The sequence below is a fragment of the Tenebrio molitor genome, chromosome 2, assembly GCF_963966145.1.
Source record: "Tenebrio molitor chromosome 2, icTenMoli1.1, whole genome shotgun sequence".
NCBI classification, from domain to species: Eukaryota; Metazoa; Arthropoda; class Insecta; order Coleoptera; family Tenebrionidae; genus Tenebrio; species Tenebrio molitor.
The window spans coordinates 16,805,111-16,818,150 of NC_091047.1; positions in this window are offsets into that span (position 1 = coordinate 16,805,111).

Below are 13,040 nucleotides of genomic sequence, written 5' to 3' on the forward strand. Positions count from 1 at the left end.
GCGAAGGCTATAAGGGACTTCTTCACCGTGGTTTATATACTATTTTTTCCACTACTAGATACGTTAAAACCCTTTCGGATAATAATTATTAATAAAATTATTTTGTCCGATGCGACCATCCGAGTTCTGATTTTTCAACGGTTGCTATCAAAATCGTCTACGTTAACCAATGAAATCAACGAAAATCTTTCGTTGCTAGGTGACGGCTGTTCATTATTTACCTAGGTTAATAATGAAAATTATTACTAACCTTGGGAGAGAAATTCTACTTCTGGGGTCGGTTCGAGACTAGTAGTGGAAAAAATACTTTTTACAGTAGTTATTGAATATATACTGTGAGATCATTTAAATTTATAATTAAAGTAGACTATGGGTCAGTTTACACAAGCGAAATTAAGTTAATCGTAATCAAATACGAGATTAACTGAACACGTGATCAGATTGAACCAATTGAAGTTTCGGATTCATGGGTTAATCGCGCATTAAAATTTAATTCGAATTAAATATTTAATTCTCTTTCTATAAACTGGCCCTTAGAGTTTTAAATTAGATTGCCAACACTGTTGACAACTTGATTTGAATTGTCAAAATGACGCCTCAAAATTCAATACAAAATATGAAACGGCGAATTAACAGTTGTATCCAAGCCGGGGGAGAACACTTTGAACATTTTTTATGATTGTCAATAAAGCTGTAGATATTATTTTCTAGTGCTTCATTTCTTTTAAATTAAAACAACACAACATTGTTTCCAATCTAATTTAAAAGTCATAGCCTACCTTAATTATAAATTTAAATGATCTCACAGGACTTAATGCGTAATGTACATAAAAATATGCTATGTTACACTAGTAATCCGATGCAACTTCTATGCTAATAAAAACGATTTTAAAAAATTGACCTTGTAAAGTTCACCGAAAAAGTTTTTTTTTTTAATCACGACCCAAAATACCGAATTTCGCTCTTGTGTAAATTCCCTGAACATCGTTTCCTTTATATGACCAATATAGCACAGCTAAAAAAATGATATCTTAGATTAGCAAACTAGAGTGTCAGAAATTAATTTTTCAGAAAATGTTCGTTGCACTCGTATCAATACAATTGAATCACCAAGAGATATAAAAAAAATAAATGCACTCATATATGGACCTATTGCAACTTACATTTTGCAACATTGAAAGCTTGACAAGCAACAAAATGCATCTCATATCACTGGTAACAGTTCGTTGCAAAAAAAAACGGGAACTGTCGGAATAAAATTGACACATTTTTACAATTTTTTGATAGTGAAACCTTCTTACGAGAAATAGGTTAGAATTATGATTAAAATTCAGTGATATTTTTAAAAATTACTTGATAGGTATTGTCAAGTAGACATTTAAAGTTACCTATAGTCTTTGCCAAAGGCAAATAACCACCAACACTGCAATCTACCCAAAAAATCAACCGGCAACGTTGTACACTTAGATTTTATTGGTCTAGAATTCTAGTAATATCAAAATTGCCATTATACACTTAGTGTAATTTTGTTTTCACCAACATAATTCAATAGGTGGTGGTTATTTGGGTTTGGCACGGACTATACCTCAAGTTGCAAAAAACAACTTTGCATTTGCAACAGCACTTTTATGGCATTAGTCATTTGAAATTACTTTGAAACTGTACTTATATGGAATATGCCGCGGGGAAGAACCATTTAATTTCCGTAAAGCTAACCTGTTGGGTCTCTACGATTGTATTGCGAATTGTGACTGGAGTTTTCTGCATGCTGTGAACGATGTGAATGTGGCAGTCGGTTTATTTTATGAAAAGTTATATGACATGTTTCGGCAGTTTGTACCGCTGAACAGAGCGAATTCTTCACATTATCCGGTCTGGTATACAACCGACATTATTAGGAAATTAAAACACAAGTTTAAGGTTTTTAAAAGATACAAAAAAACTAAGTCACGCTCTACATTAATTGAATTTAGGACCTTGAGACGTGATCTTAAGATCAGCATTAATGCAGCATACCATGAGTATATTTCTACGGTTGAACAGCAACTAACTCACGACCCTCGTTGTTTTTGGTCATTTGTGAACCATAAAAGGAAATCTAGTACTATTCCTTCAGTTATGCAATTAGATGAGGTCGAGTACTCCACCCCGCATACTATCGCTAACGCCTTTCTATCCTACTTCGAAAAGAATTTTTCGTCACCATCAATGACGGATTTTCAGTTTAATAATCCTTGTAACAACAATTATATTCATTTGCCAAGTATTTCTACTGATGATATCCTAAGGCATCTTTTAAAACTGAAGCCGTCTTCTGCCAGCGGTGATGATGCCCTTCCTGGTTTTATCCTTAAGGATTGTGCTCAAATACTGGTTACGCCTTTGCATTTTTTATACAATTTAATTTTAACAACCTCAGTTTATCCTTGCTTATGGAAGGTTGGTAAGATATGTCCTATATTCAAGTCGGGTAAGAAGAATATTATCTCAAATTATAGACCTGTCACCATTCTACCGCATATTTCCAAGGTATTTGAGTCTATTATTTACTCTTATATATATACTAATGTACAAAATGTTATCTCTGAACATCAGCATGGATTTTTTAGGGGTAGGTTTACGTCCACCAATTTATCTTGCATCTCGCATTTCATTTCAGCTGCGTTGGATAAAAATACTCAGGTTGATGTCATCTACACCGACTTTTCAAAAGCATTTGATCGCATCGATCATAACATCTTATTAAATAAACTCAGACACTTCGGGTTCAGTGACTCTCTTTTAAATCTATTCGAGTCTTATTTATCGGATCGTTTTTGTTACGTAAATGTTTTAGGTTTCTATTCTGCTCGGCTAGTTGTAAATTCAGGTGTTCCCCAAGGGTCTAATTTAGGTCCCTTGCTTTTCCTTTTGTTTATTAACGATATCGTTGAAATATTTAGTTTAAATGTGCTTTTGTTTGCTGATGATGTTAAGCTGTATTCTACTATTAGAGATATTTCTGACTGTATGCGTTTGCAATCAAATGTTGATGTGCTTTATGGTTGGTGTCGCAGTAATGGTCTCCCCTTGAATCGTGACAAATGCTACATTCTCTCGTTCTCTCGTAAGACCAAGCCGCTTATGTTCGATTATAGAATTGGGAATGCTTTATTGACTAGGTGTTTCACTTTCAAGGATTTAGGCGTTACATTTGATGCTCAATTCACCTTCAATGAACATGTTGATATTATTGTGGCATCATCAGTCAAAACTTTAGGTTTCATCTTTCGATCATGCAAACGATTCAGGTCTAAGAGTTGCTTAAGGACACTTTATTTTACCTTGGTCAGATCTAAATTGGAGTACTGTTCAATTGTATGGTCGCCGATCTATCGAAGAGGTGTTGATGCTTTGGAGTCGGTTCAGAGGAAGTTTGCCAAGTATCTTCTGTTCAAGTTAATTGCGGAATTTCCTCCAAGAGGTACTCCTAATTCTGTTCTTTATGATATGGCAAATCTGCGTTCTCTCAATATGAGACGTAATGATAGCTTTCTGATATTTCTATATAAGATCATACACGGCATTATTAATTCTCCCTTCTTGTTATCCCAAATTTATTTCAATGTGCCTCGGGCAAATCTTAGATCTGGTCGTTTTTTTTATGTTCCGCGAGCAGTTACTAATATACTGCATCGTTCCCCTCTTTATACTGCCTGCACATTATTCAATAGCAACTGTAGTGAGTGCTATATTTTTGTGATTAGTCTTGGACAATTTAAGAGATTGATTACCTGCATTTCAGAGGTTTAATTGAGCGTTTCCCGTAACGGGTACACAGTCGCTTTTTGAGCTGTTGCATTGTATAACGCTGTTTACTGTTGGTTTTTGTTTGGGTGTACAACCTGTTAACCAACATACCAAATAATAATAATAATAATAAGGCAGAATATAGCCTAAGGGAGTCCGTTTCGGCTCAGGGACGCGAGGGTCGCGGGTTCGATTCCGACCCAGGGCGAAATTTAAAATAATAAAAAAAAAGGCTATATTCTATCTCGTGATTCGGAAGTCACGTTAAGCCATTGGTCCCGGTCTACTGAGTTGGTCATCATGCCCCTCATAGATTTGTAAACCAGTCCTAGACTGTGTAACAACATTTTTTTTTTTTTTTATAATAATATATTCAATCCAAACTACGATTTTCTGATCCCTTTGTACCTTTATTTGGTTCAAAAATATGAAAAAAATGCTGTTGCAAATGACAAGTTTCCAGTTACAACATTTCGAACTGTAAAGTATTAAAGAAGTAGATTTATAAAAGTAATACACTACAATAATAAGAACACAACAAAGAAATCAAGAAAACAAAAAAATAAAAAAAATCAAATTCGGAGAAAACAAAGAAATTTAACATTTAATAGTGCGTGTTGGCACACCGTGCCTTTATTACAGCTGCACAACATTGTCTTATGCTTAAAATGAAGTTTTGTATAACTCTTTGCTTAATTTCTGCTCAAACTTGAGTTAGACCCAAAGACAGCTGATGAAGAGTTGTTGGTGGATTTGGTAACCTTCTAACTCTTTTATCTGTAGGATCCCACAATTACTCGATGAGGTTTAGATCTGAACTCCTTGCTGGCCATTGCATTTGCCCAATTTCGACCTCACGGAAATAATGCTGCACTATTCCCGCAACGTACGGTCGACCATTATCATGCATAAAAATAAAGTCATCCCAATAAATGGTCGGAATTGGACAATATGAGGTTCCAGAATATTGGTAATGTACGTCGCCGCATTTTGGTTTCCTCTTTCTAGCACCGCCAACTCTGTGCGAGCGTCGAAAGTGACACCTGCTCAAACCATAACGGAACCTCTTCTAAAATTGACTTTCGGGATAATGTTACATTGAGCATATCGCTCTCCTGAGCATCGGTTCACCCGGACACGTCTGTAACTTTGATCCAGGCAACATCTGGACTCGTCAGAGAACATTACTAACCTCCATTGATCCAATTCCCAATCAACGTGATTTTGGGCAAACAGCAATCGTACTCTTCGCTGAGCCGCTGTCAAGTGTGGGCCCCTTGCTGGTATCCTGGGCCTTAAATCGTGTTCAGCAAGTCTTCTTCTAAGAGTATTTGCACTAATTTGGAATTGATATCTTCCTAAAGTCATAACTTGCAAAGCTGGAGCAGTCAGAGTCCTGTGTCTCAACGACTGTAAAAGCAGAAAACGATCCCGTTGAGCTGTTGTTGTTCGTCTGCGTCCTTGTCCAGGTCTTCTAGAGTATTCTCCTGTCTCGTGGAAACGACGCAAAACTCTAGATACCGTTGACTGGTGCAGATCAAGACCATTTGCAATATCTTGTTGATTAATACCGTCTTCGGCTAGTACAACAATTTGTGCACATTGTTCGGCTGTTGTATATCAACTTAAACGTTGGTAGGGATTCATTTTCGAAATTTATGACTGAAGGAACCAAAACTTCTTACTAACCGTCTCTCAAATCCACAATCAAAATGCTTTACGAAATTGACCAATAACACTAATACAAACTTTTCATAATAAACAACTTTAGAAGTTATCAACATGGCGATTTTTGCTACTAAACAAAAGAAATACGATAAAATAAGAGATTCAGCGTAAGGAAATCGCAGAAGAAGTAAAATACAAAAAACTACTATTGTGAATAAAATAGTAGATATACAAACCTCAAACCTCGGCAAAAGTACCATTCCTGTGTCTCGAGAACTAGTTCACCTCGAGGCGAGCCTCTCGATAAACTATTGTTCTCTCGATAGGAATGGAATACTTTCCGCCTCGGTATGTAATACCTATACCGGGACATTTTTGTAACATTGAACATAGCCCATACTTATTCCCTACGTTCAGTTTTAAAAAACACAGGTCAGTGCATGTATGTAATCACGTAACCAAGGTAACGAAAATAAGTACTTGAGAGTTTAACAAAATGGTCCAGTTGTTTGAAGAAGAAATACACATAATGCAGTTATTCTATGCCAATCAGAGCATTAGAAATGTGCATGATATTTCCAATGCAACACCTGATAGACCAATTCCATCAATCGGAACAATTTTTAACATTATTTCAAAATCTCTGGTGTTCGGTGTAGTTGCTTGCCTAGCAACTCACAATGCATTGATCTGTGTTTGTTAAAATTGAACATAGGGAACAAGTATGGACTATGTTCAGAGTTAAAAAAATGTCCCGGTACAATATAGGTACTATTAATCGATTGTACCACAGCCATCTCTACTTACAAGCCGTGAAGTTAAAATTGGCTACACCGCTTAGTCGTCTTCAAGTGGTTCTATGCGCCAGGCCGCTCAAAGCGCCTTATCTAGTTAATTCGTTTGTTGGTAGGTAATTTTTTTAAATTTCATATAGTAATGTAATGAATAAAGGATATACAGGGTGTTTGAAAATTGCTAGTACAAAAAAAAACTGTGGCATCTGAAAGCCCTAAGAAATCCAAGAAACCAATTTTTAATTTTTTAAAACAAAAGGGATAAAGTAACCCTATATATGCATATTCCACGCCTCAGGCGGGGCAATATTTTTTAAACCTTGGTAACCAAGCGTGATGATCGTAGTGATAATGAAGGACTATACAACAATATGAAAAATTTATATTTTTTTGCAAGATCTTGGCAACCACAGATTGACAGTTTAAGAACATCGAATTTTTTATTTCGTTATTGCTTAACAACGTGAAGTGTCTTTTTAAAATACCTTAACTCAGTGGTGCACTAACAATTTTAACCCAATTTTTAGTAATTTTTATCTCGAAAACTAGAGGATTTTTATTAGAATTTTCTTTTGCCGATGACTTCAACTCACCATCACCAATTACCAGGTTTTTTTTGTACTAGCAATTTTCAAACAGCCTGTATAAAAGGGAACGTATAAAAATAGTAGTTTATTTAACGAGTTTGCGTGTAAATTGGACCTTTTTTGGCATGAATGGGCCAGTTTAAAACGCGAGTGAAACGCGTTTTAAAGGGCCACGAGTGCCAAAAAAGGCCACATTTACACACGAACGAGTCGAATACAACGTTTTTTTGTTTGACTAGCCTCTTAAAGGCTCAAAATTCGCTTAAAATCTGTAAAATTAGCTTGACGTTTCGTTTTGACAAGTTGTGACATTTATCAAAATCCGTTCACACAAGAGAAAATTCTCAAATTCTGACAGTGTCGAACAAAAAACGTTATTAAGATTTCAACGATTTTCATACTTAGTACGGTCGGTGGACAAATAAAACTGGGACACTTAAAATTGAATCTACGTAAATCAGACCATTGAATAGTCAATATATTTGTCAGTGTCTATATAATATGTCATACCAAAGTTAACCTATTTGTAATAAAGCCGTAATTAAACGATGCAAATTTGTAAATTTTGACTTATGTGATTGTCATTTTTGTCCCAGTTTTATTTGTCCATCGACTGTACATATTCGCTAATTATTCAAAGTGGTAAGTTTTTTCTTTGTACTACGTTTTTCATGTTGACAAGCATTCTTTTTATTTTTACTATAATTATTTAACACTATATTGCTCATAATTAATGCCGCAAGGACGTATATTTTTTCACATGGTGTTCCACATTCGCATACAACACTAAAATCAACATAAAGGTTATCTGATTTTATACTTTTAATTGCTAATGTGGTTAATACTCGTACTTTTTGATGATTCTTTTTACTCAAGAATTGTTAAATACTTCTTCAGCACCAATTTATCTCACTGTTTTTGATTCAAACTCACAAAAACACTATCTAACAAACGTGGACTGATGAAGGAATAGACCCACACGCGACGTTGCCAGATTTCTAACTTCACGGCTTGTAAGTAGAGATGGCTGTGATTGTACCATAAACTAGTATTTTTCGGTTTGAATATCTGGACGAAAACGTCATCTTTTCGTCAAAGCATTATTTTTCGTCCGTTATGTTGTTAAGCAATGAATAACGTTCAACAATTGACTACAGTTAAGGTGTCAATAACATCCTGGCAACACTCAGGTTTGTTAAAGAAGTTTTTAACAGCCTTTGACAACGAAATGAAATTTTTTACAAGTATTTTTATTGCAATCGACTAAAAAATAAGAAAATATTTCGGACTCATTGCTGTTGCCAGATTCGGCTTTGCCTCGTTCAACAATTTCCAGCATTCGTCCGAAATATTTTATTTTTCGTCCTTATAAGTATATGAAACGGCGAGTTAACAGTTGTATCCAAGCCGGGTGTTCGCGGAGGACCCGTCTTATGGCCAGCGCGATTAACAGATCTCAGATGTAAATCCTCTGGATTTTTTCTTTTGGGGAGACATGAAAGATACTGTGTATCACACAATGCCAGAAAATCCACAGATGGTCTTGGATCGCATAGATGCCGCTAGCGCAACTGTAACTGGTCTGATGCTCGACAATCTGCAACAGAATGTTCGAAGACTTGCAGAAGCTTGTATTGCACAAAATGGACACAATTTCCAGCACCTATAGTATCTAGTTTTAGGTTGCTGTTGATGTTGCCTGGGTTTTCTTGTTTTTGTTCTTTATTTTTATATTTACATCTTTTTTTATTATTGCTAATAAAACATTACCTAACTTTCCCTACTACCAAACATGTGCTTTCCATAATTCGTAATAATTAATAAATAATAATGCTGATATAACAATAACTGAAATAAAAGTATACCTACATAACATTTTGTTAGCGTTTCAATGGAAACAGTTACTGTTGGAGCATTATATAAACCATTCACGATTATTTCAAATTCGGACTATCTATGAAAATCTGACATTTTTGTTGGCAGTATTGTAATTTGTCTTAATAAATCTATTTTAGGTTATAATTCAACCCAACACTGCTCCCAAGTTGTTACATTTTTTAAATAATTGAACGCATTAGGAACAATAATCGTAAAATTGTAATTGAAGAAGGAGAAATCATTAAAAATTTAAATAAAGGAGAATTTTATAAATATTTAGGTATTAATCAATCAAATCATATTCAACATTCAATTATAAAAGAAAATTTAGAAAAACAATTTTATTTAAGAATTAAATCTATTTTAAAATCAAAATTAAACGGTAATAATTTAATTAAAGCAGTTAATACATATGCTGTTCCATTGTTGACCTATTCTTTGGTGTTATAAAATGGTCCAAAACTAATTTACAGAATATAAATATTCAAACTAGAGTTCTATTTACAAAATTTTGTAAACATCACCCCAAATCTGCTATTGAAAGATTTAATTTACCACGCGAAAATGGTGGTAGGGGTTTTTCAAATCTAGAAATTCTGCAACACAATCAAATTGCTTCACTAAAAAATTATTTTCTCAATAGAGCTCGTGATAACACTTTTTTTTAATGCTTTGGTTTCAGCGGATAAAGGTTACACACCTTTAAATTTAAGTGATAATGTAATTTCAGATATTGTTGAGCCAAATATACCTGACACTATAGCAAATATAAAACAAAAGTCTTTACATGGGCGATATTTTAAAGAGCTAGAACAGCCAGAAATTAATATTCAAGCTTCTCATGCATGGCTTAAAAAATCAAATATTCATCCTGAGACTGAGGGTTTTATATTTGCAATAAAAGATCGTGGATTTGGATTTGCGGAACTAAAGGGGTAACCATTGAACACATAATTTCTTCTTGCACCGTTTTGGCGCAAAGCGAATATAAAAAACGTCATGATATATTCGCAAAAATTATACACATGAATTTAGCAGTTAAATTCAACTTATTAAAGGATACAGAACCACATTATATTTATAAACCCGAAAGTTGTTTGGAAAATGACAATTACAAATTATATTTTGATCGTACAGTTTTAACCGACATTCATATTCAGCATAACAGACCAGACATTATTATTTTAAATAAACAACAAAAGCAAGCATATCTTTTAGATATAGCTGTTCCAAATTCACACAATATAACACAGACATATGTATAATACAAAAATTAATAAATATTTAGAACTCTCCGTTGCTATGAGAAACCTTTGGTGTTTAGAAAAAATTTCGATTTTACGACTTATAATTTCAGCAACGGGAATAGTACCGCAATCTCTTATTAAAAATTTAAAAATTTTGGACTTAGAGAACACATTGGTGGTTGAAATTCAAAAAGGTATATTATTATACTCATGTCATATCGTGAGGAAATTCCTTAACATTGACACAGAACATAAAACACAAAAAAGTCAAAATGTGGAGGCGAGACGCCGGTAATTATGTTGATAAGCACTGCACTATTACTTGAGAGTATTATCCGTAATAGTGTATGTACTCCGGCAAAATTGCCGTGCCGCCGGGTGGAGGTGGGATACGAAAATTGAAATGAAACATAGGTACATATTTGTAGGGCAGTTCTGGGTAAATTCGTATTAACTAAATTAATGACGGAATTGACAACAATGCGAATATTTAAAAACGAAACGTCATATGACAGGACCTGACGCCAATCTAACAAAAAAATATCGCGGCCTCCTGCGTGTTTAAAATAATCGTGAACGGCATATATGTACAATCGCGGCCATCCAAAAGTGAACGATAGCTTGCGAAAATTTCCGTATTTTTCGTTAAATTAAATCAGGCTGTATTCATTGGCGTTCGTGCAGCAGGCGTTACTATTTTAATAATAAAAAGTTGTAATAAATAATGTTTAATAAAAATGAGGCTGAGAAGTAATTAATACATTATTAAGGTGAAAGTAAACTTTAGTAAAGAAACCTTTCCAACACCTATTCGTATTGGCCTCTCAAGCCTATTTTCTTGCCAACGCCTCTTTATATTGAAGATCCAAGTCTTACTGCAATGTAATTCTCTCGCAACAGCAGCCAACGACCAATTTTCTTCTAGCTTTGCAATAGCCCTAGCTGTCTGAATCGCAGTGAGATGTGGCATTTAAAAAAAATAGTTTCAATAATTTTTTTATCGCTAGCGTCAAACTTTGACATTTTAGGACGCCTATGATTTAAAGTAAAAATCAAACTATAAAAAAAAAAAGTTCACTTTTGGATGGCCGCCATAGTACCTATTTATTAATGCATTATCGTCATATTGCTATGGTTAGAATGAGGTAATTTTTATTATTTAAAGACTATGCAAAAAGCGATGCCAAATTTCCAACAATTCAAGCTTCTGTAGTTGCAAAAACACAACTGATAGAATTTTTAAAATATTGTTTCTTTGTTCGGCTTAACCTTCTACGGCGTGATCAACAATGACTGAGTCTGTTGGCAATGAAACAATTGAAAAGTACTGGTGTTTTTTGTGTGGTAAGTGGCACTGACCGGATTTTTTAACTTGAGGCGACATTAAAAACATTTTTGGTTATGCCGGTTATGTTTATGCTATTACAAAAATGAATCTTTCATGGTAAATTTCAAGTTTGCTAAATTTCATTGCAACCAACAGACTAAGGGAGTCCGTTTCGGCTCAGGGACGCGACGGTCGCGGGTTCGATTCCGACCCAGGGCGAAAAAAAAAGAGACTATATTCTATGTATCTCGTGATTCGGAAGTCACGGTCATTGGTCCCGGTCTATTGAGTTGGTCATCATGCCCCTCATAGATTTGTCAGCCAGTCCTAGACTGTGAAACAAATTTTATTATTGTTGACGGCTAACAGGCTTGACGCCCAATTAGAAGCCCTGTCAAAAAGAAAATGATACACTAAACACAATCACAACACAACAACCATTACACACAGAGCATCCCAACACCCAGGCTACAACTACCGAGCACTCATCTGAGTAGGATCGCTCTGGTTCACGAGGAGATGGAGAAGAATTTTTTGATCTGCGAAATGCTGTAACAAAAAATATCGATGTGGGCCTCGACACTCTGGTAATTTCGCAACATTCGAGTGACAGGTGACTTGAGCCCGATGTCCGTGTGGCGTTGACCGATGGCCATGTAGAAAACACTCCTTACCCTAGATCCCGACCGGCTAACCCTCAAACTGATCCTCTCCAGAACGTGGTTGTAGATTGTACATCATTTTTGGGACACCTGTACGCAGGGTGTCTCAAATTTCGCGAATTCCGAATTCAGAGCGTTGTAGGGGATCACTTCCGTGGTCCAAATATGGAAATAAAAAAAAAAAAAATCAGGACTCCCCCCACAAAGATACATTGGTCTGAAAGTGCACTCTTTGAACTACGTTTTCTTCAAATACAGGCTGAAAAGTTCAGTGTTTATTGTTATTTATGGTGTACCTAGATGATTGTGGAAAATAATAACGTAAAATAATTTTTTGAAGAATAGCTTTACTTTGGAGTAAAAAGATCTCAAATTTTTGTAATTTTTCTTAAACATGGAGCGGCAACGTAGCTAGAATAGTATTTTGTCACTGTGAATATGAAGGCTGCTCTGTATTGAACAAAATTAAAGTACTTATATCTTTTTCAGGAAGAGCGAATTCTTTTTGAAAGTACTTTTCGAGCTCCACTGGGTCCTTCCCTACCACGCCACGCTCTGAATTCGGATTTCGCGAATTTTGAGACAGCCTGTATATACAGGGTCTATCAGAACTGGCCGACCAAAATAATACGGTGAAATCATCATCTTCTGGGAATAATAGGAAAAATATTTTAAAAAATCCATCCTCATTGGATTTTAAAATAAGAACGTTGTTAATTGACCAATCGCGTGTAGATATAAAATTACCTTAAAAATTATATTAGTAACTATCGAAACAAATTTGATTGTTGCAAAGACATAATAATTGAATATTATGTGATAATAAATTATTTCTGACAATTACAATAGTATATAACGGTGTTAGGCCGATATGGGTTATATAACAGACGAGGTTGAGATATTGTAAAATCGAGGCGGAGCCGAGATTTTATAATCAACCGAGTCTGTTATATCCATATCGGCCGTATGTTGTTTTATAGTTTTCTTTATATCAATAAGACTTAACATTTAACGATGATTTATTTGTAAGACTGACATTTCTCTTTACTTCAAAAATTAAATTTATTTGTCATTTGTGCCGTAACCGT